The sequence below is a fragment of the Aedes albopictus genome, chromosome 1, assembly GCF_035046485.1.
Source record: "Aedes albopictus strain Foshan chromosome 1, AalbF5, whole genome shotgun sequence".
In the NCBI taxonomy this organism is placed as follows: Eukaryota; Metazoa; Arthropoda; class Insecta; order Diptera; family Culicidae; genus Aedes; species Aedes albopictus.
This window is the reverse complement of record NC_085136.1, coordinates 303,986,805-304,009,853: the sequence shown is the minus strand read 5'-3', so window position 1 is coordinate 304,009,853 and position 23,049 is coordinate 303,986,805. Positions and strand designations below refer to the sequence as shown.

At 42.9% G+C, this 23,049-nt stretch overlaps 1 long non-coding RNA gene across 1 annotated transcript in view; it reads right to left on the bottom strand.

The window, feature by feature from the left end:
- The window catches only part of LOC134285731 (uncharacterized), a 174,652-nt gene that overhangs the window by 53,214 nt on the left and 98,389 nt on the right, over positions 1–23,049 (bottom strand). The window lies entirely within an intron of this gene.

The window sequence follows — 23,049 nt, the reverse complement described above, 5'->3', positions numbered from 1 at the left end:
GGATTTCCCGGAGGAACTTCAGGGGGATGTCCTAGAGGAATTTGCGGAAGATTTGCTGAAGAAATTCTTAAGGAATTCCCAGTGGAATTCTTGAAGAAATTCTCAGTGGAATTTCCAGAGAAATCCCTGGAAAAATTCCCGGTAGAATTCCTGTAGAAATTCCTGGAAGAAAAAACGGAGCAATATTGTGGAGTGACAACATTTTTTTAGCGAATAACCTAGCGAATAAATCACGAATTACAAACTCAACTATCAGACAGATTTTAGCTTGCTGAAGAACTTTGTTGAAGACGGTATCATTCTATCGTATCAGGATTCTGAGATATAAAAGTTTGAACATTTTTTAGCCTGGCGCCACCTAGCGGATGATTCTCGAACCAACGACGCCATTGCCAGATAGTTCTTAGCCTGCTGAACAACTTTACTGAAAACGGCATGCTTGTTCCTCATTAGGGATGCTCCCTGGACCAAATTAGAGCAGAAGAAGAAGAAGAAGAAACCGTAACAGGTGCAAGAGCATAAGGATACCAGGCCTGGAAAACGTAGGAGGACAAATGCCAAGCCTGAGAAGAGCAACGCACTCCTCATCAAGACTGAACAGTCTAAGAACTCCGAAGCCTTGAAGGCGAAGGAGACGTACTTGTACAGGTGAAATAATCCTCGCAATGGTACCGTCTACAAAAGTTTGGTGAAAAAGGTCCTTGGCAAGGGCGTTGAGGTGAGGGCTCTTACAGCGGAGACCTAGACGAGATCATTAACGTGGGAGAACTCGTCACGGCATTGCGGCAATAGTGCAAGGTGCAGGTGACCACCACTGCCACTAGGTTACGGAAAGGGCATAATGTAGGGAAGCTCAAGGTGGGCTGGTTCGTATGCCAACTGACCTTGCACAAGCCACCGGAGATTTACTTCAGGTGTCTGGAACCAGGACACAAACTGTAAACGCGGTAACGGGTGAAGGTCACAAGGCATAAGGCTACACGAGTCCACCCACGTGTTTGATGTGCTGCGGGAAATCCACGATCAGCAAGCACTCAACGGGAGATCCAAAGGGCCTGGTCTTCAGAAGAGGTACAGCTGACATATCACAGTACAGGTAACACAGCTCAGCATCTGCTTTGTCAGGCAGTTTCTGAGTGGAGGACGGATATCGCCATCATAGCGGACCCATACCGAGTACCCGCCGGCAACGGCAATTGAGTTGCGGATGACGGCGATATGGACGATGGGTAAACACCCCGATCAAGCGTTGGTGTCTACTACCTACGAAGGATTCGTGGTCGTCCGCGGTGGTCGAACAAGCAGTTCTCGCAGATACTGGACTGTATGACGACCATGATGACAGGGCGAAGGCCGGTGGCAAGAGCTGGTGGCTTCAATGCCTGGACCGAGGAATGGGGAAGCCGTTTTACGAACCAGCTGGGTGAGATTCTGCTAGAGACACTGACCATACTAGATGTCGACCTGGTTAATGTCGGTACCAAGAGTTCATTTAGTCGGAACGGTACGTAGCCGATTATTGTCTTTACTTTTTGTAGTCCTGGCCCAACAAGTAGTTCGAACTGGAGAGTAGACGATAGCTACACCCACAGCGATCATCTAGCGGTTCGCTACAGTATCGACTACAGAAACAGCAGACAGCGGGTAGAGGAAGAGGCGGCTAGGCCAAGGCCAAGCCCTCGCAGGTGGAAGACATCATACTTCGACGAAGGGGTATTTAGGGAGGCGACCAACTGGTAACGTCCGAAATAGCGCTCCAGCGTAAGAGAACGGGCATTCTCTACTGAGCAGTAGTGAAGTAGTGCATTAAAAAACGCGTTCTATAGCGCTAGTTGGGTGGCTATTACCGATGCGCTCCTGCGTCTGGGCATACCCGGGTACCTGTACAAGATTCTCCGAAGTTACTTCTAGAATTAGTACTCGAACACTACGACACGGAGGTGGGTTGGAAGTGCTTTCACATAACCTCAGAAGTCCTGCAAGGTTCCATCCTAGGTCCGGTGTCATGGAATGTCATGTACGACGAGGTGTTGAAGTTAAAGTTGCCGGAGGCAATCGTCCGCTTCGCTGACCACAATGCGCTGGAGGTCTACGGTGAATTGATCAAAGAAGTAAAATTGACTGCAGTCCTCATCAAGTGATCCGGTACCATATTGGAAGTAGGACACAGAGGTCGAGTTACGTAGAACACAACTGGAGGAATGGGGGTAGAAGACAGAGAACTTCAACAAGGAAGTATTCGTAGAAGCGCTAAGGCTGAAGGACAACTCACTGATTCTCAGCGTAGACGAGTTGATAGCGACTTTATCCCGAGCGTGTGATGCAACCATGCCAAGGATGAAAAATCCAATGAATTAGGATGAGGTCGGTACTTTTACAAAAAAAAACTCATCATCTTCAGAATGCGTGTTGCTCGGCTTTCCCAATGCAATAATGCACTACCAATCATCAAAGAGCAACACAAGATGAACGATGCAAGTTGCAGTCCCGTAAAGAAAAGAAAATCTAAAAATCACAAACTGCAATCGGGCAAACACATTGAAGGTATAACTTTTTCAATAACTAATGGATTATGACCATTTTGCGTCCCTTCGCTTCGACCTACACACTATAGGTAGGTAGTAGCCGCCGATGATAGGACAAAGTAACAGTTCCTTTCCGTTGCACGGCCAATTTGATCCCATATTTCGCTCGATGGAAACTAATGTCCTTCGTATCGCTGCGCTGCTGCTGGATCGGATGGTGGACTGGACGGACGACGCGACGACGGTTACTTTTGCGCCTTATCTTTTTCTGTGTGTCCCCATTCATTTTCCGGACTCCACACGGCTCATGTTTCCTTCGCACACACACACGTTCGTTCGCAATCGATGTCCTCTGGTCGGTCGGTCGGTAGGTAGCCGTCGAAGCGATACTTAGACCCCGGCTCCAATAGAGGAGGGAAAAGCGCATTCTTTTTTATCCGATTTCCTTCCATGCTATTCGACCGCCGCCGTCGAACCACTCCTTCCCCCACACCAATCAAGTATGGAAGCTGGGGGTGTGCTTTGTCGGGAGTAAGCTTACGCTGGCAGAGTACAAGCAATACATTGTAACTTCCGGCTTTTGAATCACGGTAGAACGCAGGATGAGGGCAAGAGATGCTGCAGAAAGGGATGTGCACAGGGATGAGTTCTGTGGTAACGGGGACTAATGGTACTTTTCGGAGGCATCGACTCCTCTGGCTTTGATCATTTTGCATATGTATATCGTGTGGCAGGCACGAATTATTCTATGACCAAAGAAGTCTAAGAAATCCATTACGAAGAGTTCCTGGAATCGAAATCGTCACTCCCAGCATAGTCTTGCTGAATACCCGCCCGTTTATCGCCTTGGTTTAAGGCCCCCTCCTACTATACGCCTATGCCCGATAAAACGATGCGAGGTAAAATTTCCATCGAGAGGGTCGCTCGGAATTTTTCCCAATAGTACTACCGTGTACTCCAGTGAATTTGAACGACACCACATTTGAACTAATGGGGTTCAACTTCTAGTAACCGTGTGAGTGTAAGCAAAACTTATGACTGTTCTGATTCTGCGTACCGTTGACCAACGGTCCGTGTTGACGTTTGACCCATTTTTGGTTCATTAGATTGGTGTAGGACAAAATAAAATAAGCTATTCAGATTGAAAGCGTTCAACCCAGCGAGGGCGCACGGTAGAGCGTGATGGAAACTGGAAACCGCTGGCTGGACATCGACTTTCGTCCGATTTTTTTCCGTTGCTCATATCACACATAAGAATGTCATCCCGAATATTGCTTCCGTTGCCTAGTGCCTAAATACCTATCCAATGGTGAAAATATAGCAAAGCGATGGAGATAAAAAGTTAATATTATTATTACACACACGGGTCCTCGGTCAGAAAAGAAAACGGTTTTTGCGATCAGTTCAATCTAGTTGTACTGTAGTAATTTTGTTCAGTAATTTAGGATTTAGTTTAGAATGAACCCGAGGTATATATTGGGCTCCATACGACCGTTTAAACTATTTATATACTACGAAGCCTCATTGTTGGCCATCTCAGAGTCTCTAAAAGTATCCTGGAAGGAATCCAAGGAAAAGCCTGGGAAGTAATCGCGAGAGGAATGCTTGATGGGATCCCAAAAGTGTTCCTGAGGAAATAATTTAAAGACTCGAATACATAAAAGTAACTCTAGAAGAAATCCCACGAGAAAACTGTTACCCGGCGGGTTAGCCCGAGCGAGACGGGCCTAGGGCCTCTTATCAGAACTTCGGAGGGCACCGAATGGTCTTCAGGAAGGCGGCTTGATGGACGTGGCCGACGCCTGCGGATTGCTCTGCTCTGCTTCTGCTCTGCTTCTGCACTGCTCTGCTTCTGCTCTGCTTCTGCTCTGCTTCTGCTCTGCTTCTGCTCTGCTTCTGCTCTGCTTCTGCTCTGCTTCTGCTCTGCTTCTGCTCTGCTTCTGCTCTGCTTCTGCTCTGCTTCTGCTCTGCTTCTGCTCTGCTTCTGCTCTGCTTCTGCTCTGCTTCTGCTCTGCTTCTGCTCTGCTTCTGCTCTGCTTCTGCTCTGCTTCTGCTCTGCTTCTGCTCTGCTTCTGCTCTGCTTCTGCTCTGCTTCTGCTCTGCTTCTGCTCTGCTTCTGCTCTGCTTCTGCTCTGCTTCTGCTCTGCTTCTGCTCTGCTTCTGCTCTGCTTCTGCTCTGCTTCTGCTCTGCTTCTGCTCTGCTTCTGCTCTGCTTCTGCTCTGCTTCTGCTCTGCTTCTGCTCTGCTTCTGCTCTGCTTCTGCTCTGCTTCTGCTCTGCTTCTGCTCTGCTTCTGCTCTGCTTCTGCTCTGCTTCTGCTCTGCTTCTGCTCTGCTTCTGCTCTGCTTCTGCTCTGCTTCTGCTCTGCTTCTGCTCTGCTTCTGCTCTGCTTCTGCTCTGCTTCTGCTCTGCTTCTGCTCTGCTTCTGCTCTGCTTCTGCTCTGCTTCTGCTCTGCTTCTGCTCTGCTTCTGCTCTGCTTCTGCTCTGCTTCTGCTCTGCTTCTGCTCTGCTTCTGCTCTGCTTCTGCTCTGCTTCTGCTCTGCTTCTGCTCTGCTTCTGCTCTGCTTCTGCTCTGCTTCTGCTCTGCTTCTGCTCTGCTTCTGCTCTGCTTCTGCTCTGCTTCTGCTCTGCTTCTGCTCTGCTTCTGCTCTGCTTCTGCTCTGCTTCTGCTCTGCTTCTGCTCTGCTTCTGCTCTGCTTCTGCTCTGCTTCTGCTCTGCTTCTGCTCTGCTTCTGCTCTGCTTCTGCTCTGCTTCTGCTCTGCTTCTGCTCTGCTTCTGCTCTGCTTCTGCTCTGCTTCTGCTCTGCTTCTGCTCTGCTTCTGCTCTGCTTCTGCTCTGCTTCTGCTCTGCTTCTGCTCTGCTTCTGCTCTGCTTCTGCTCTGCTTCTGCTCTGCTTCTGCTCTGCTTCTGCTCTGCTTCTGCTCTGCTTCTGCTCTGCTTCTGCTCTGCTTCTGCTCTGCTTCTGCTCTGCTTCTGCTCTGCTTCTGCTCTGCTTCTGCTCTGCTTCTGCTCTGCTTCTGCTCTGCTTCTGCTCTGCTTCTGCTCTGCTTCTGCTCTGCTTCTGCTCTGCTTCTGCTCTGCTTCTGCTCTGCTTCTGCTCTGCTTCTGCTCTGCTTCTGCTCTGCTCTGCTCTGCTCTGCTCTGCTCTGCTCTGCTCAGAAACTGCCTGACAAAGCAGTTTGCTGAGCTGCGTCACAGTGGTTCAGGTTCAGCTGCGTTAATTGCACTTTGATTTGTTTCCTGCGGCTTTCTTAAAGGCCAGGCACCTTAGACCACTCAGGAAAAAATATGTAATTAAAATTCAGTGAGAAATCATGCACATAAAGGGAATGCTAGAGCTCAGAGAACAGACGAACATGCTCGAACAAAATTGCTTGAAAATCTTGTGTAAGGAAAAAACAAGCTCAGTAGCGACATCGACGGTGACTTTCCCACTCAAAAACTTGTTTCGAAACCATGATGGCGCTTTCTGAAGAAATATTTCACTAGCGTTCCTTCAAATTTTCCTACTCAAATTCTGAGCTGTATTTGCTTAAATAACAACATGTTTATGATTATTTCACTAACCCAGCAACAAAATTCGAGCAACCCATTGATAATTAGTTTCATTATTTTTAATAAGAAGCAAGTTGTTCAAGAATTCAATTATTGTTTTCCAAGTAAAACCAACGCATTCTCTAGGTGAAACTATACTAGGGTGCACACTTGGTGACACTAGCGCTAAAAGCTAAAACAACGGCAAATTTTTACCCCGATTCGAAATGTGACAGCGCCACATAATGGCCACATTCCCAGTTATTTCAAAACAACCGTTGCAATGCTTTACACAATAGCACTACATGAGCTTGGACGTCTGTTCTCTGTGGCTAGAGTTAGTACACTTTTACATGAGATATAATGTAAAATTACATTACCATCGTGTAAATTTCCGCCAACCATCGCGTAAACCAGCATGGACTCCAACCTGTTACGCGACTCTTAGCGGAAATTTACACGAACATAACGTAATTTTACATGATATCTCATGTAAATATGCACTAACTCTAGCATTCCCTTTATGTGCATGATTTTTCGCTGAATTTTACATGAATATTTTTTTCTGTGCAGCCGTTTGGTGCCTGTTGTTCACGGATTTCCCGGTACAAATCAGACAAATGAGTGGACTCGTGCAGCCTTGTGCCTTATGGCCTTTGGTGCCGCTTCTCCTACACAGTTTGCTCCTGTCAGGGCCTTTGCAGTCCCATGATTGGTGTCCTGGTTCCAGACACCTGAAACAAATCTCCGGTGGCTTGTGGAATGTCAGATGACTTATGCACCAGCCTAGCTTGATCCTCCCTACTTTAACGGACTTTTGTATGTCCACCACTGGTAGCTGAACTGTGCGGGTCAGATATTGATTGATGCACCAAGCGAAAAGAAGAAGAAGTTTTGACATCCAAGCGGTGTGCCGTCGATTAGATCCTCGTCGCTGATTGGTCGATGGATGTAAACGGCACACCGCTTGGATGTCAAAACTCTTCTTCTTACCGCTTGGTGCATCAATCAATACCCCTTGATCAGAGATGTAAGCCGGTAGCTGTCAAAGCCGAATGATCCAGTTTGGCACGAACATTGACAGCTGTTCGGCTCCCTCTCAACAACTCACGATGAAGGCACACTCCAGCAAGCACTTGGTTTCTTTCACATCAGACGGTCATCGTGTGTGGACGTATAGGTAGGTATACCTCGCCATAGCTCCGCACCACGCTGTTTTGATCAACCATGCGCATGCCAAAACTGCACATGCAGGTTACCTGTATCTCTGTCGGCCCCTTCCGTAGCCTAACGGCTGCGGTGAATACCTGCACTTTACACTGTTGTCTCAGTGCCTTGATGAGCTCTTCCGCTTCGGTGACTTCGTCTAGGTTCTTCACCTTCAAAGTCGCCTCTGCTGTTAGAGCTTTCACCCCGACCCCTTCGCCAAGGACCTCTTCCGCCAGACTTTTGTAGGCGGCGCCCTTGCGTTCCTTGTCGCGCTTCAGCTCCAGGATCATCTCGCCCGTATGAGTACATCTGATACTGCGCACGTCGGCTCCCAGATCCACGAGCTTGGCGTCGCTTTGCATCGCCTTCAAGACGTCCGAGTACCTAGACTGTTCGGTCTTGATGACCACCCTTCGCAGCCTTCCGGGACGTCTGACTGGTGTCCGACTTGCCAGCATTACTGCCGACATTCGGGGTTACTATTCTCCTAACCTTGCGGGCACCACCAGACAGCTCCTCATCTAACGGCTGCCTCACCCGCTTCGGCGAGTGCTAATCACAAACAGTCGCATCCGCCACTCTTTTGGACTTCCTGTGAAAGCGAAGGCCTCCGTTTGGGTAGACTTCGTAACCTTTACTTTCGCCGGTTCCTCCACTGCTGCAGTTTTCACGAGTCTCACGTGATCCTGCTTAGAAACGTCCATTGACTTACGGAGTCGCAAAGGACCGTTTTCAGTTACTTACATATATTGGACTTCGTGGACGTAAAATCGATGCTCTACTTGTGTTGCCGATTGAAATGGTCCTCGATATCGCATTGTATTGTTCGGGAGAACAGAGAGCAGTGAGAAGAGAACAGAGATTTCAGCATCGCTATGGCAGCTCTGGTAATCTTCATGGATGACCACCACAATAGGGCTTCGGTCGACGAAAGTGTGACACATGGTTGCTTTCGGGCTGCCCAACCAACTGATCCTTTTGTCAATTTGTTCAGGCCACAAATATAAAACTGTTTGGAACAAATCAAATGTCAGATTTGAATCAAATGGAATCTATGTTTGTAACAAACATGCATCTTTCATTAGTTTCTGACAGGTTATGTTTGAAGTGAATGTAAAAATTTTTATTTGGTGTGACAGGTTGGCCCTACGGAAATATTTATTTTCCCATTAATTTTTGAAATTGTATCATTTCGCTGGGAGAGCCCACCTCCCCCGTGGCACTTCCATCATATATGTATGCTAAGGACGCATAAAATTGTCTACCTTTTTCTCACATCTCCTTATACAGTGACCTAAATTGTGACCAACAACGACAACGACGACGACGACCGGCGAGCGGAGTCCTCCCCCAGTAGCGTCCTTTCTTCCCGCATCATAGCTACTGTTTCAGATTGTTTGAGGAACTAGTTAGCTTTATGGATCATGATAAAATGTTTGGTTTTCTATCGGATTCAGTACGAGAAGCGGCATCTCCCTCCCCCGCACCGCACACTATCCCCAAGGACTCGTCCCGAGCTCAATTTTCCCTTCATCTGCCATTAGTGGGAGCGTTGCATTTCCGGTCTCGGTCAAAGCCATCGTGTGCACATGGAGTGTGTAAGTACACACCAGGGTGACTCCGAATAGAACACGAGGGAGGGCGGGCGGTCACGGGAAAATGATCACATGTGTGTGATGGAAAATCCGAAGATAATGGTCCTTCTTTCCTCCGTCTAATTTCTTTCGTTGGTACACATCAGAGGAGAAGTTTGCAATCGCCATGCAACGGAGATGACGACGCGCGCGTGGGACACCACAATTGCGCGCCATGCCATCATCAGGACGGAAGTTAATAAAGTTTGATGGGAGAAAATATTTGCCTTTTGGTTCGCTTTTACGATGCTCTAATGCCGCCGTAATCATCGAACCACAAACCGATAACGTTGATGCGCTCGCTCTCGTGATGTCAGCTCAGCGCAGCGCCCCTCTGCTGGTGGGGTCGTCGGTCGTCGTTTTAGTCCAAGCACATCGGTTTACGATTATTTTGATACATCTGCACCTCTAGGATGTTGAACGCGCAATTTGTTTTTGGATTGAACTATTGACAGCGGAATTGGAAGAAAACAAGCTACGGTTGATAAATCTTTACTCTATCTCTATTTTTTGTTAGCTCCATTCCATATTCGGGAGTGTACAAGGACCCTATGGTACAAATGCGTTGCTTCTGTGTTGGATGCTTATCGCTAGGGGCTGTCCATAAACCACGTGGTCATTTTTTTGGGACTTTTCAAACCCCCCCCCCCCCCGCGTGGTCATTAGTACATACAAAAAAATTTATTTGTCCATACAAAATGGTCATTGGCCGAACCCCCCCCCCTCATGACCACGTGGTTTATGGACAGCCCCCTACGAACTACGAAGAATTGCTGTTGACGGAGACACGCTGCGCCGAGTTTTCTATCTTTCCTCTTGTTTTGAGGATATTATTTTGATTTCTACTGAACTAACTAAACTGAAAATGGGTCGATTATGCACGACAAGTGAACAAACATATCAGTGGTGTCTCGTACTATTGTTACGTTTAAGTTTGCCAGTGTTGCAAACTTCCCGACCAGTAGAGCAAGACTACCGTATAGCAGGGTAATTCGGGCACAAACACGGCAATCAAAGCACCAACTCAAAGCTTATTCATTTAGACAACATCTTTATTTGGCTCCTAGCATTGTGCGACCTAAACGCCTAATCCCCTCTCTACGTCCTAGCTGTTTATTCTTACTTAGAAACTAACATTTGTCTCATCTTTGTACTCACGCATCGCCACCGATCACAAACCTCGACCGCTCACTCGGGCCTCCTCGCCTGCCGGATGCGTGTTCCCGGCCGATACGGTCCGATTCATGATTGGCGCCAACTCGCCCACCAATCCGCTCCTCCGATTACCGATGCGATCGTGGCTGCCTTCGAGCCCTTCGCTCCCGCGCCGGAAAGCTGGCTACTGCGTCCCGCCGAAAGCCACCGAGAACGTCTCAAGATCGACGGTGCGCCGACGTCGGTGGTCACCCCCGCTCGGTCTGCCTGATTGATGTTGACGAAACTGGAACGAGAAAAAAGAGCCCTGAGGCGAGCAGAGCTGTCAGCAACTGATTCCAGCTAGTTTCTGGTTTCCGGCTTACTTCTTTGGTGAAGGCTCTTTGTTCCTGTCTTCTCGGAATTTCTGGATAGTTGTGGCCCAGATGAAGCTTTTGCCTCCTGCTGACCCTGCTTTGCTCGTTTGATCGTGTGCGAAGTTTCGTCGGACGGTTGTTGAAATTGGTTCTCTCCGTCTAGCAACGATGACCAAGGTATCACGTGCACGGTGGGTAATCTGCCAGTTACACGGCCACAATCAGGGATGGGAACACTCACTTGCAAAGAGTTACACTCACTTGCTATTTTCTCAGCTCAGAAGCGTGCAATCAAGAAACGATGTATGGACGACTTTTTCATTGTGGTTTTGTCTAAAACTTTGCCGAATAAAGTAGGGGTCGCACACACATACCAAAATCGTGACAGAGTTGTAAAACACCAGCCTCTTGTCACCGCAATACTGCCCCACAGGAAAATAACGAGCCAACATCTCTGGTTCCCACTTCCAGCCGCCTCGTTGAACTCAATAGCGGCGGCTCGGCGGCTTGGTTCCCCATGACAGCGCAAAGTTTGTAAACAAACATAATTCCAGGAGCAAACATCAAAAGCGGCGAAACCTTTTTTCACAAATATTTTTTTTTTCACCTTTTTATATCGTTAGTTTAAGCAAAACATGCTTTTTAATTTCGCAATTATTTATTTAAAAATGAAGACGTAATAGTATCAGCTTGTCTTCGTCACGGGAATAAAGTTTCCATAAAATTTATAATTGTTATTGATATGATTCAGCCACAGTCAATAATCGTTCCTGGATTTTGATGCTGACCTCAAAAACATGGCCGCGTGACAGGAGGCTGTAAAACACGGAGAAAAACTAGGCTGGTTTGAAACAACAAATCTGTTAGTTGTTTTTCTATCTTTGCTGTTTGTTATTTCAATCTAGACATTTGTTGTTTCGAAACTAAAAATGGCGGTTGAAACAAACTGGCTTGTTTGTTGTTTCTAATATTGGTTAGTAAAATCCTTTCCGGTAGAAACAAATTTGGAAATTTGTTGTTTTCTACAAACATCATGGTTTGTTTTTACTAATCTTTGGGTTGACTGTTTCATGTGTTTGTAATGAAAAACAAACCACGATTTTGGTTTGTTACAACAAACAGCCCGAGTAAAATCAAACCGAGTTTTTGTTTGAGGAAAATTTAACTGGAAGTTTAGTTTGAAACAAACCAAAATAGTAGTTTGTTTCATTAGAACCATCCCAGAAGCCTCGCCACTAGCTCTTTTCGTTCAGCCATTTGAAGAGTCTTTGCGGACATCATACACTCCCTGTCTGCTCTTCTGTACTGATGCTGCCGTTGCAACCCGAAGTTTGTGATAAAAAAAAGTCTCATTTTTACAAGGTAAGATTATTAAAATATATTTTTCTGTGATTTTGTAAATCAAATTATGTTGCTTCTTCAAATTTCAGATACACCAGGAAAAAATCTCAAAAAACCTCGCATATTTCCAACACCAAGTAAAAGACGCAACCTTCTTGAAGGGCCACACCGTTTCTCCCGAGGTTTCACCGCACTCGGGACTGAAGAAGCTATGATGGCGGAATTGCGACCGTAGCTGAAAAAACCAAGCCAGGATGAGAAGGAGCAGTGGAAAAACCAAGCTGAGCACTCGGCCAGGGCTTCAACCAGGACCACAAGCTAGCAATCATTTCCCGTAAAAGATTCCCACAATAGAAAACGCTTGCTAGCCGGCCGCATCATCAGCTCCTTCCAAAAGCAATGAATATCAGGTTAATTATGGAAGCCGCTCTGGAGCACCCCAAATCTCGCCGATCTCAATCGATCGAACGGTCAGCATAAGCAGATTGTTACATCGGTATTGGGAGGAGGCTGTTCCTGGGAGTACAACTGTAAATATCGGCAATCTGGAGGTTGGTCTTCCGCTGAAAGGTTCAGTCTTGGGTAAATAAATAAAAAAAATAAAAATATTGTTTATATTTTTAAAATTTTCGTTTTTTTTCGTAAACATATACAAATACAAAAAAGAGGGACAAAGCAAAAGCAATTTTAACAAACCCGTTAGTTTATTTCAAACGGAAGTTCCGGTTAAATCAAACTTAAATTTGGTAAAGACAAACCGTGAGTATTAGTTGAAACAACTACCGACATCGTTTGTTTTCTAACCTGTCAAAATAGAACAACTGGCATATTGGTAATTTCAAACAAAAGTTTGTTGATAATAACGGCAAATTGACAAAATCTACAACTGCCAACTTTGGTTAGTTTCAACTACCGCGATAAGTAAATTCAAGCCAATATTTGGTTTGTGCCAAATTCAACCTGAAATTCCGGTTGAATCAAACTGAAATTCGTTTGTGTTTACTAATATTTTTTCTCCGTGAAGAGACTCTCCACAAGGTGAGTGTAATTTACATTCACCTCGTGGAGAGTTGCCTTCACGGAGAAAAATAATTAGTAAATACAAACGATTTTCGGTTTAATTTAACCGGATTTTTGGTTTGAATTTGGCACAACCGGCATATTAGTTTAATTTAACTACCCGCGGTAGTTGCTTTCAACCAAAGCTTTGGGTTGTTTCTCTGGCACTTCAGCGGTTAATTTCTACTAACCTCCGTTTGAAAATACTATTTTGTTGGTTGTTTCGTTTTGACAGGCGAGTAAATAAACGGCTTTGTTTGTTGTTTCAACTGCCATATACCGTTTGTTTTTAACTAGTTTTGGTTTATTTCCAACTACCATTTACCGTTCAAAACAAACCAAACCATTAGTTGAAACTACAAACCCGACCGATCAAACCCCCCACCCCCTACCCCGTCCTTCCCTGCCCCTCCCCATTTAATGTGATTTCTGTAATTTTTAGTCAAAATAATGGTTGCACAACATGATTATACTTATTTGAAACAATCAAAATCTCTTTAATTTAAGATTATAAATAAAGCAGACTACTGCTATCTAATACTTATGACACACATGTGATACAAGAATCACTGTACAATTGCGCTTGAAATGAGTGCCATACTGAAAATTCTCTCAGTTCAAGTCAGTCTTGTTAGAATTTTCTTGACACTGCGTACCGTTGTACAGGAATCACACTCGTATCACATGTCTGTCTGGGGTATAATACAGCTCGATACCGAATTAGGGCTTGTTCACAAATGTCATAACGCTGGAGGGGGTGGGTGGGTGTCCTTCATGGTGTTACAGCTCGAACAAAATAAAATTTTCCCCATATAAACAGTGTTACGAAGGGGTGGGTGGGTGTTTAAAACGACCAATTTTAGCGTTATGACATTTGTGAATGAACCCTTACGAGTGACTGCTCGATCTATCATGCACCGAAACACACACCCACATCAAACATTGTCTCATCGGTCCCGAATGTCAAGGAATATCGCTACCGTCGATTCAACGGACGCTGCACGACATCCATCCTGGCCGATCGCTCTGAGGCTCCACCTTGGGCTCCACCGGCTATCCCATGAAACGTATGTCTCTTCTTCTCGTATATTGGATGGTTTCTGACAAAGACCATCGTAAATTGTGGATGATGCTACCTACGAATAAAAACTAGGTTTTACTCCTAGATTAATCAAAATAGTTTCGTCTTACCTTGAATCCAGGTGATTTGCACGGGTCTGCACGCAAAAACGCCTTCGCTCAAAAATGTGTTCGGCCTGCACATTTTTAGTAAACATCCATGCCGCACATGACTGTGTTGGAGACACACATTTGTTTTAAATTGCTCGTACGCTCACATGAGCAAGTATTTTGCAATAATTTCGACATGGCAACCTCACTGGGTTTATAAACCACCTTCAAATACCGAAAAATATTGATATTTTGCAAAAATGTGAGCGTATGAGCAATTTTAAAAAATGTGTGTTTCCAACACAGTCAATGTGCGGCATGGGCGTTACTCAAAAATGAGAGCTTTTGTTTTAGAGAGTGTTGCAAATGCTTACACGGTCAGAAAATTCACACATTTTCGAGCTAAAGTGGGACAACTCAAAATTGAGTAAATTTTTTTTCCAGCGATAGCACTGGCCCAAGTGCGAAAATCTCATCAGTTTAAGATGTATAATATTATTGATGATGCAAAGAATATTATACGGCTTAAACTGTTTGGATTTTTGCACTTGGGCGCTCGCTATCGCTGGAAATGCAATTTACTCATTTTTTGAGTTGTCCCAGTTTAGCTCAGTTTTGTGTGAATCTTACTCATTTTAGAGTAACTTTTTCTTAGCGTGTACATAATTTCAAAGTGGGCTTCGGCAGCGGGTTCGGACGGTACTGACGGAAAAGAAACAAACTACAGTTTCAGTTTTTACAAACCAATATGGTAGTTGTTTTTTCTTTAAACAACACATTGGTTTGGTTTTACTGCCAAATTAGTTGAATCGAACTTATATTCTGGTTTGTTACTGAAGTCTAAACAACCCGAGCTTTAATAAAATTAAACGGATGATTTGGTTTAGAATAACCAATCTTTCGTTTAGAACAAACGGCAATGTTTGTTGTTATACAGTAACTTTTGGTAGTACAAACAACAAACCAGCTTGTTTATTTCAAACCGTAATTTCTGGTTTGATGCAACAAACTACTAATTATTTGGCGTAAAATTCAACAAACCGGCTTGTTGTTTCAAACTACTCTGATTTTTCTCCGTGTAGTCTCAAGAATAAATCATGGTCTACCAAAATCAAGTAGTAAAGATGTTTTAATTTGACCCTCAATACAGTCAGAATTACCCTTTTTTCAGTGATATATTGTGAAAATTTTATTTACAATTCACGGTATGATGTCTACATTACATCTTATGGTTTTTGTATTTTTTTATTCTTACAGTGGTGTCTATTGTAAAAATATGGTTCTAAATAGTACTGTTACAATATTTACAACGTTCGGTTTTTGTACTGTATTTTTTATTCGGGTAATGCTCTCTGAGACCGGCCCACTATTTACACCTTGTCTTCAAAAATGTTTAAGGTGGCGATTTTCTGAAAGTCCTCGCTAAAAAAGTAAGAAAAATGCATTTGACAATGATTTGATTGCCCTTTTCCGGCTATACCAGTCGGCTAGTATGTCTGAAATAGACGTAGAGAAACTTGAAGTATTTTTAGGCAAAGTACGTTTAATTGGCAAATTGAGAGATAAATTTGTGAAAAAATTATCACTTGTTTTGGTGGGATTCGAACCCACGACTCCGTTATCGCTAGTCCGGCGCTTTAACCAACTAAGCTACAGAACAATCCCACCAAAACAAGTGGTAATTTTTTCACAAATTTATCTCTCAATTTGCCAATTAAACGTACTTTGCCTAAAAATACTTCATGTTTCTACGTCCAAAATGCATTTGGTTACTCCAATTGATGGACCCCCCGTTAGTTAGAGCCACAACCATTTTTGCAGACTTCTCGATTTGGTCAAATGGTGGCTCATTTAAACCGTTATAACTCGGAAGTTTCGCCTAAAACCACCTCAAAAGGAAATGTTGTTGAAACGAGGAAAGATAGAGTTACAATCATAAAAAGTTGGGTCAGCCATATTGATTATGGCCGCCATCTTGGATTTTTATTCCAAAACTATTTTTTCACCATGATGGCAACCACCGATTTTCAAAATGTTTGCATCAATTAAAAGCTGAAACATTTCGACACTGATTCTTCATTATGGCCTAACTGACATTTTCGATTTCTCTTCATCGATCCTCTCTTTGTGTTATTACAGAATGTGTATTGAGTTTTCCCAATTTTTTTTGATTGAAATGCGAAGGAGATGACTACATCTTGCTATAGAAACAAAAAGAATATTGATTTTATTCGTTTTGATCAAGTTATTAATGAAAGAGAAAGTCGACGAAGAGAAATCGATCAAGTCAGTTAGGCCCTTATGAAAAATCATTGTCGATTTATACATAACATGTAAAAATTTAGAGATGTCTTTTTCTTCTTTCTTACGATCTATACGTCTTGGGGCAAGACACTGTGCTGGAGTGTGCATTTTTCTTCTCTGACTTGCTCTAAATTTCTTCCATTTCGATGATGCGTTGCCTGATACTATTTATCGCAAAACCAAAACAATATTGCCCGATAGCCTGCCTGTCGTGCGGTTTTTGGAATGTTTTTCGACAAAATTCGTCGATCATTGGTAAATAGAGTATTGTGGATTTACCGACTACTTGTATTCCATCGGTCACATAATGGCCCGTTTACATATTGGACAGTAATACGTGACAATATTTTGTCGGCTAATTTATTGTGCGCTACTATCGGTTACACTGGCACTAATTATTTAGCTGCTAAATCTGGGAATTGTCCCGACTCCATTGGTATCAAATTATCGTGATGTAAACACTACTCTGCCAGACAATAACATTGGCGTGATAGAATAATTAGCAGACAGTTCGACTAGCACACCATTTACATGATGCTAATTATATAGGTTAATCTAATAACCATATTATTGTCTACTAGTTTTAGCATGAAATTCAGAAGCTTCTGAATTTGTCATGCCAATTTCATAAGCAGTGTTTATATCACGACCCATATAGCCGAGGCGGTAAACGCACGGGTATTCAGCATGACCATGCTGAGGGTGACGGGTTCGATTCCCGGTCGGTCCAGGATCTTTTCGTAAAGGAAATTTCCTTGACTTCCTTGGGCATAGAGTATCTTCTTGCCTGCCACACGATATACGCATGCAAAATGGTCATTGGCAGAGGAAGCTCTCAGGTAATAACTGTGGAAGTGCTTATAGAACACTAAGCTGAGAAGCAGGCTTTGTCCCAATGAGGACGTTACGCCAAGAAGAGAGAGATATCATGCTAATTTGACGCCAATAAATACTGCTCGAAAATGTATTGTCGAATTAGCAAATATGTAAACGGGCCATAAGTAGCCGTTCCAAAGTAGCCGTTTTCATATGAAAGTCAACTTAATTGTCAAAAAATAAATGTTATTAAGTAGCTGGTGATCACGAGGGATCGCGCATTTACTTTAAATGTTTAAACTTATTTTTAAGTTACTCTTTTTACAAAATGGCTACTTTGGAGGCCATGCTGAAGTGACCGGTGGAATACAAGTAGCCGGTAAATCCACAATAACTCTGGATTTCTCAGAGTTACTCTCGCTTGCACAGTGTCTTGTCCCTAGATCTGCGTACTGCCGTACTATCCAATCAGTAAAAACATCGAAAATTAGTGAAGATTGTTAATAATTGGGCCATTGTTTGTGGTTTGAACCAAGTTTGTGGTTTAAACCAAGAACAAAGACCAAGAATCCCTCATACCGTGTGGTTCACCCGAACATCCTGAAGGAATTCTTTCGGAAATTCCGGAAGGAATTCCTTCGGAAATTCCATTGAGAATTCCTTTAAAAATTCCTGGAGGAATTCTTTCAGAAATTTCGGGAGGAATTCCTTCGGAAATTGCTGGACGAATTCCTTTGGAGATGCCCGGAGGAATTCATTCGGAAATTCCAGGAGAAATTTCTTTATGAATTCCTGGAGGAATTCTTTCGGAAATTCCTGAAGGAATTCCATTGGAAATTGCTGGAGGAATTCCATTTGAAATTCCTGGAGGAATTCTTTCCAAAATTCTTGGAGGAATCCCTTCGCAAAATCCTGGAAGAATTCCTTCTGAAATTTCTGGAGAAATTCCATCGGAAATTCGTGAAGGACTTCGTTCGGAAATTACTAGAGGAATTCCATCGGAAATTCCTTGGTGAGGTCCTTCGAAAAATCTTGGATGAATACTTTTGGAAATTTCTGGAGGAATTCTTTCAGAAATTCCGGGAGGAATTCCTTCGGAAATTGCTGGACGAATTCCTTGGAGATTCCTGGAGGAATTCATTCGGAAATTCCAAAATGAATTTCTTTAGGAATTCCTGGAGGAATCCTTTCGGAAATTCCGGGAGGAATTGCTTCGGAAATTCCTGAAGCAATTCCTTCAAAAAATCCTGGAGGAATTCCTTAAAAAATTTCAGAGTTCTTGGAGGAATCCCTTCGCAAATTCCTGGAAGAATTCCTTCGGAAATTCCTGAAGGAATTCCTGAAGAAATTCGTTCGGAAATTCCTGAAGGAATTCCAGTGGAAATTGCTGGAGGAATTCCATTGGAAATTCCTGGAGGAATTCTTTCCAAAATTCTTGGAGGAATCCCTTCGCAAAATCCTGGAAGAATTCCTTCTGAAATTTCTGGAGAAATTCCATCGGAAATTCGTGAAGGACTTCGTTTGGAAATTACTGGAGGAATTCCATCGAAAATTCCTTGGCGAGGTCCTTCGAAAAATCTTGGATGAATACTTTCGGAAATTTCTGGAGGAATTCTTTCAGAAATTCCGGGATGAATTCCTTCGGAAATTGCTGGACGAATTCCTTTGGAGATTCCTGGAGGAATTCATTCGGAAATTTCAGAATGAATTTCTTTAGGAATTCCTGGAGGAATTCTTTCGGAAATTCCGGGAGGAATTGCTTCGGAAATTCCTGAAGCAATTCCTTCAAAAAATCCTGGAGGAATTCCTTAAAAAAAATTCAGAGTTCTTGGAGGAATCCCTTCGCAAATTCCTGGAAGAATTCATTCGGAAATTCCTGAAGGAATTCCTGAAGGAATTCGTTCGGAAATTTCTGAAGGAATTCCTTCAAAAATTTCTGGAGGAATTCCTTCGGAAATTCCTTGGGGAGTTCCCTCGAAAAATCTTGGATGAATACCTCCGGAAATTTCTGGAGGAATTCTTTCAGAAATCTATATAGAAATTCCTGAGAAAATCCTTGGATTAATTCCTTAGGACATTCCTGGAAAAAAATCATTCTAATTTTCTTAGAGAAATGCCTTTTATGATTCCTGAAGGAATTCCTTCAGAAATTACTGGACGAATTCCTTTGGAAATTCCAGGAGGAATTGCTTCGGAAATTGCTAGAATAATTTCTTTGGAAATTACTGGAAGAATTCCATCGGAAATTCCTGGAGAATTTTTTTTCGGAAAGTCTTTTTGGATTTTATTTTTGGACATTCCAAGAGGAATCCCCTCGAAAATTCATGAAGGAATTTCTGTACAAATTCCTTTAGGAATTCCTTCAAAAATTCCTGGAGGAATTCTTTCGGAAATTCCGGAAGGAATTCCTTCGGAAATTGCTGGACGAATTCGTTTGAAGATTGGAAGAATGGAAATTCCTGCAGGAATTCTTTCGGAATTTCTTCGGAAATTCCTGGAGAAATCCCTCCGGAATCTCTTGGATGCATTCCTTCTGAAATTCGTGGAGCAATTATTTCGGCAATTCCTGGAGGAATTCCATCGGAAATTCTTGGAGAAATTTCTTAAAAATTCCCGGAGGAATTCCATTGGAAATTCCTGGAGGGATTCCTTTGGAAATTCCTTCGGAAATTCCTGGAAAAACTTTTTTGGAAATTCCTGAAGGGTTTTTTTTTGGAAATTCCAGGAAGAATTCCTTCAGAAATTCCAGGAGAAATTCTGTCGGAAATTCTTGGAGGAATTCCTTTGGAAATTTCCACCAGGATTTTTGCGAAGGAATTCCTTCAAGATTTTCCGAATGAATTCCTCCATGTATTTCCGAGAGAATTCCTCCAGGAATTTCCGTGGCAATTCCTCCAGGAATTTCGGAGGGAAATCCTCCAGGAACTTCCGGAGATATTCCTCGAGGAAATTTCGGAAAAATTCCTCCACAAATTTCTGGAGGAATTACTCTAGGAATTTCCGGAGGAATTCCTCCAGCAATTTCCAAAGGAATTCTTCCAGGAATTTTCAAGGGAATTCCTCTTGGAATTTTCATAGGATTTCCTCCTGGAATTTCCGAAGGAATTCCTTCATGAATGTCCGAAGAAATCCCTCCATGAATTTCCGAAGGAATTCCTTCAGAAATTTTCCGACGGGATTCCTCTACGAATTTCCGAAGAAATTCCTCGAGGAATTTCCGGAGGAATTCCTCCAAGAATTTCCGAAGAAATTCTTCTAGGAATTTTCAAAAGATGTCCTGGAATTTCCGAAGGAATTCCTCCATAAATGTCCGGAGGAATTCCTCCATGAATGTCCGAAGGAATTCCTCCATGAATTTCCGAATGAATTCTTCCAGGAATTTTGCGAAGGAATTTCTAAAGAATTTTCCGAAGGAACTCTTACATGAATTTCCAAAGGAATTCCTCCAGAAATTTTCCGACGGAATCCCTCCACGAATTTCCGAAGAAATTTCCCGAGGAATTTCCGGAGGAATTCCTCCAGGAAATACCGAAGGAATTCCTCCATGAATTTCCGAAGGAATTCCTCCAGGAATTTTGCGAAGGAAATCCTTAAGCATTTTCCGAAGGAGTTCCTCCATGAATTTCCGAAGGAATTGCTCCAGAAATTTTCAGAAAGAATTCATTCACGAATTTCTGAAGAAATTCCTCCACGAATTTTCAAAGGAATTACTCCAGGAATTTCCGGATAAATTTCTTCAGAAATTTCCGGAGGAGATCCTCCAGGAATTTCCGAAGGAGATCCTCCAGGAATTTCCAAAGAAATTCCTTCTGCAATTTCCGAAGGAATTCCTCCTGGAATTTCCGAGGGAATTCCTGCAGTAATTTCCGGTGGAGTTCCTCCAGGGATTTTCAAAGGAATTTCACCTGGAATTTTCAAAGGAGTTCCTGCCGGAATTTCTGAAGGAATTCTTTCATGAATGTCCGAAGGAATTTCACCAGGAATTTTCGAAAGAATTTCTCCAAGAATTCCTTCATGAATTTCCGAAGGAGTTCCTCCATAAATTTCAGAAGGAATTCCTCCAGGACTTTTGCGAAGGAATCGCTCAAGGATTTTCTGAAGGAAATCCTCCACGAATTCTCGAAGGAATTCCTTCAGAATTTCCGAGGGAATTCCTCCAGGATTTTCCCGAATTCCTGCATGGAAATATAAAATCACAAAAAGCATTTTTTCAGGAATTTCCGAAATATTTTTTCAAGGAAGTATTGAAAGATTTCAGAAGGGATATCTCAAGAGACTTTTAGTGATTTTTTTCAATATTTTCGAAATAATTGCTTTAGGAATTTGGGAAGGAATTCGCACAGAAATTTCCGGATGAATTCCTCCAAGAATTTTTGAAGGCATTCCTCAAGGAATTTTCGGAAGAATTCCTCACGAAAACGCCGAAGGAGTTCCTCAAGGAATATTCTAAATCTATTTCAAAGAAATTCCTCAAGGAATTCCCGAAGAATCTTCTAAAGGAAATCGTAGAAGAACTCTCGAAGGAATGTCTTATGGAATTTCTCAAGGAGCTTTAGAAATGAACGAATTCCTCAAGAAATTTCTAAAGAATTTGTCAAGGAATTTCAGGTGGAATTCCTCATGGATTTTCGAAATAAATTCCTGAAATTATTTTTTAATTGATTCCTTTAAAAAATTCCGAATGCATTCCTCTAGCAACTTCCAAAGATATTCCTCCAGGAATTTCCGAAGGAATTGCTTTGGAAATTTTCAAAGAATTTTTTCCCGTAATTCCGAAGGAATTCATTAAAGGATTTTTCGAAGAAATTTCTCCAAAAATTTCTTAGGGTATTCCTCAAGGAAAGGAATCTTAGTTTGATTGGAATTTTTGAAAGAATTCCCGGAGAAATTCTTAAAGTATTTTCTGGAGCTTCTCAAACGGATTTCTGGTGGAATTAAGAATGATATTTGTAAAGAATTACTGGGGAAATTCTCAAAAGAATGCATGATGAAATTCGTAATAAAACTTCTGGGGGAATTCTGGAGAAACTGCTGGATAAATTCAAATTCATGATGGCATTTGTTAAGAAATTCCTGAAGCAATATCTTGAGGAATTGCTCAGGATTATAATCATATATGATTCTTCCATTGAACCATTCCTGTTAATCACCCATATTTCATACTTCACTTTTATTTTTTTTAAAAGATGAAGTATTTGAACTCCTTGTTACTGCAAAGTGGTTTTCAGTGTAAGGGTGCTCGCCCCCCCCTGGCCGAAAAGCTGGCTACGCCCTTGTTCACACGTCAAACACCAAAGGCAGTAGCAAGTAAACAAACCGATTATTCCATGCACCACCCAAAAAGTGTAACCGTCGCTGAAAAATTCTAGCAGCGAAACGAACCAATGTATGCTAAAACTGGTGGGAACATATTGTGGTGGGACAAAAATTTTTTGCAATAGGCCTTGACAGCGCCGCAGTGCTGCCGCCTGGCGGGAGTCGTATGGCAAACGTGAGAAAAAACGAGACAAAACACGTTTGTTTATACTTCTTCACGCACACGATGGCAGATACAAATGGGATTTCCCATTGGAGTGAGTGCATTTTTGCTGCCGTCAGAGCCAATGGGTCGAATACGGTGCAAAAGATGCAATATATAGTATACTCACAGACAAACAGACGTCTTACTCTACTTACTTCCCATCGTTTTCTTTTTAACAGATAATTCAAATATTCTGTAGTTTGTAGATCTCTCGCTCACGGCGCTCGCATCGTTTTCGCTCCTGTTTGACGTTTACGCACTATCGCACAATAAGTTTGCAAAATACAGCGTGATTAGCATTGGGCGATTATGTTTTCGTGGCGATTATCTTAATCGCATTTCGTTACAAGTGATACGTCTGTTTGTGGTATAGGGTAACCAATATAATTTGGACCCCCATATATTTTGGACCCTCTGGGTCGTA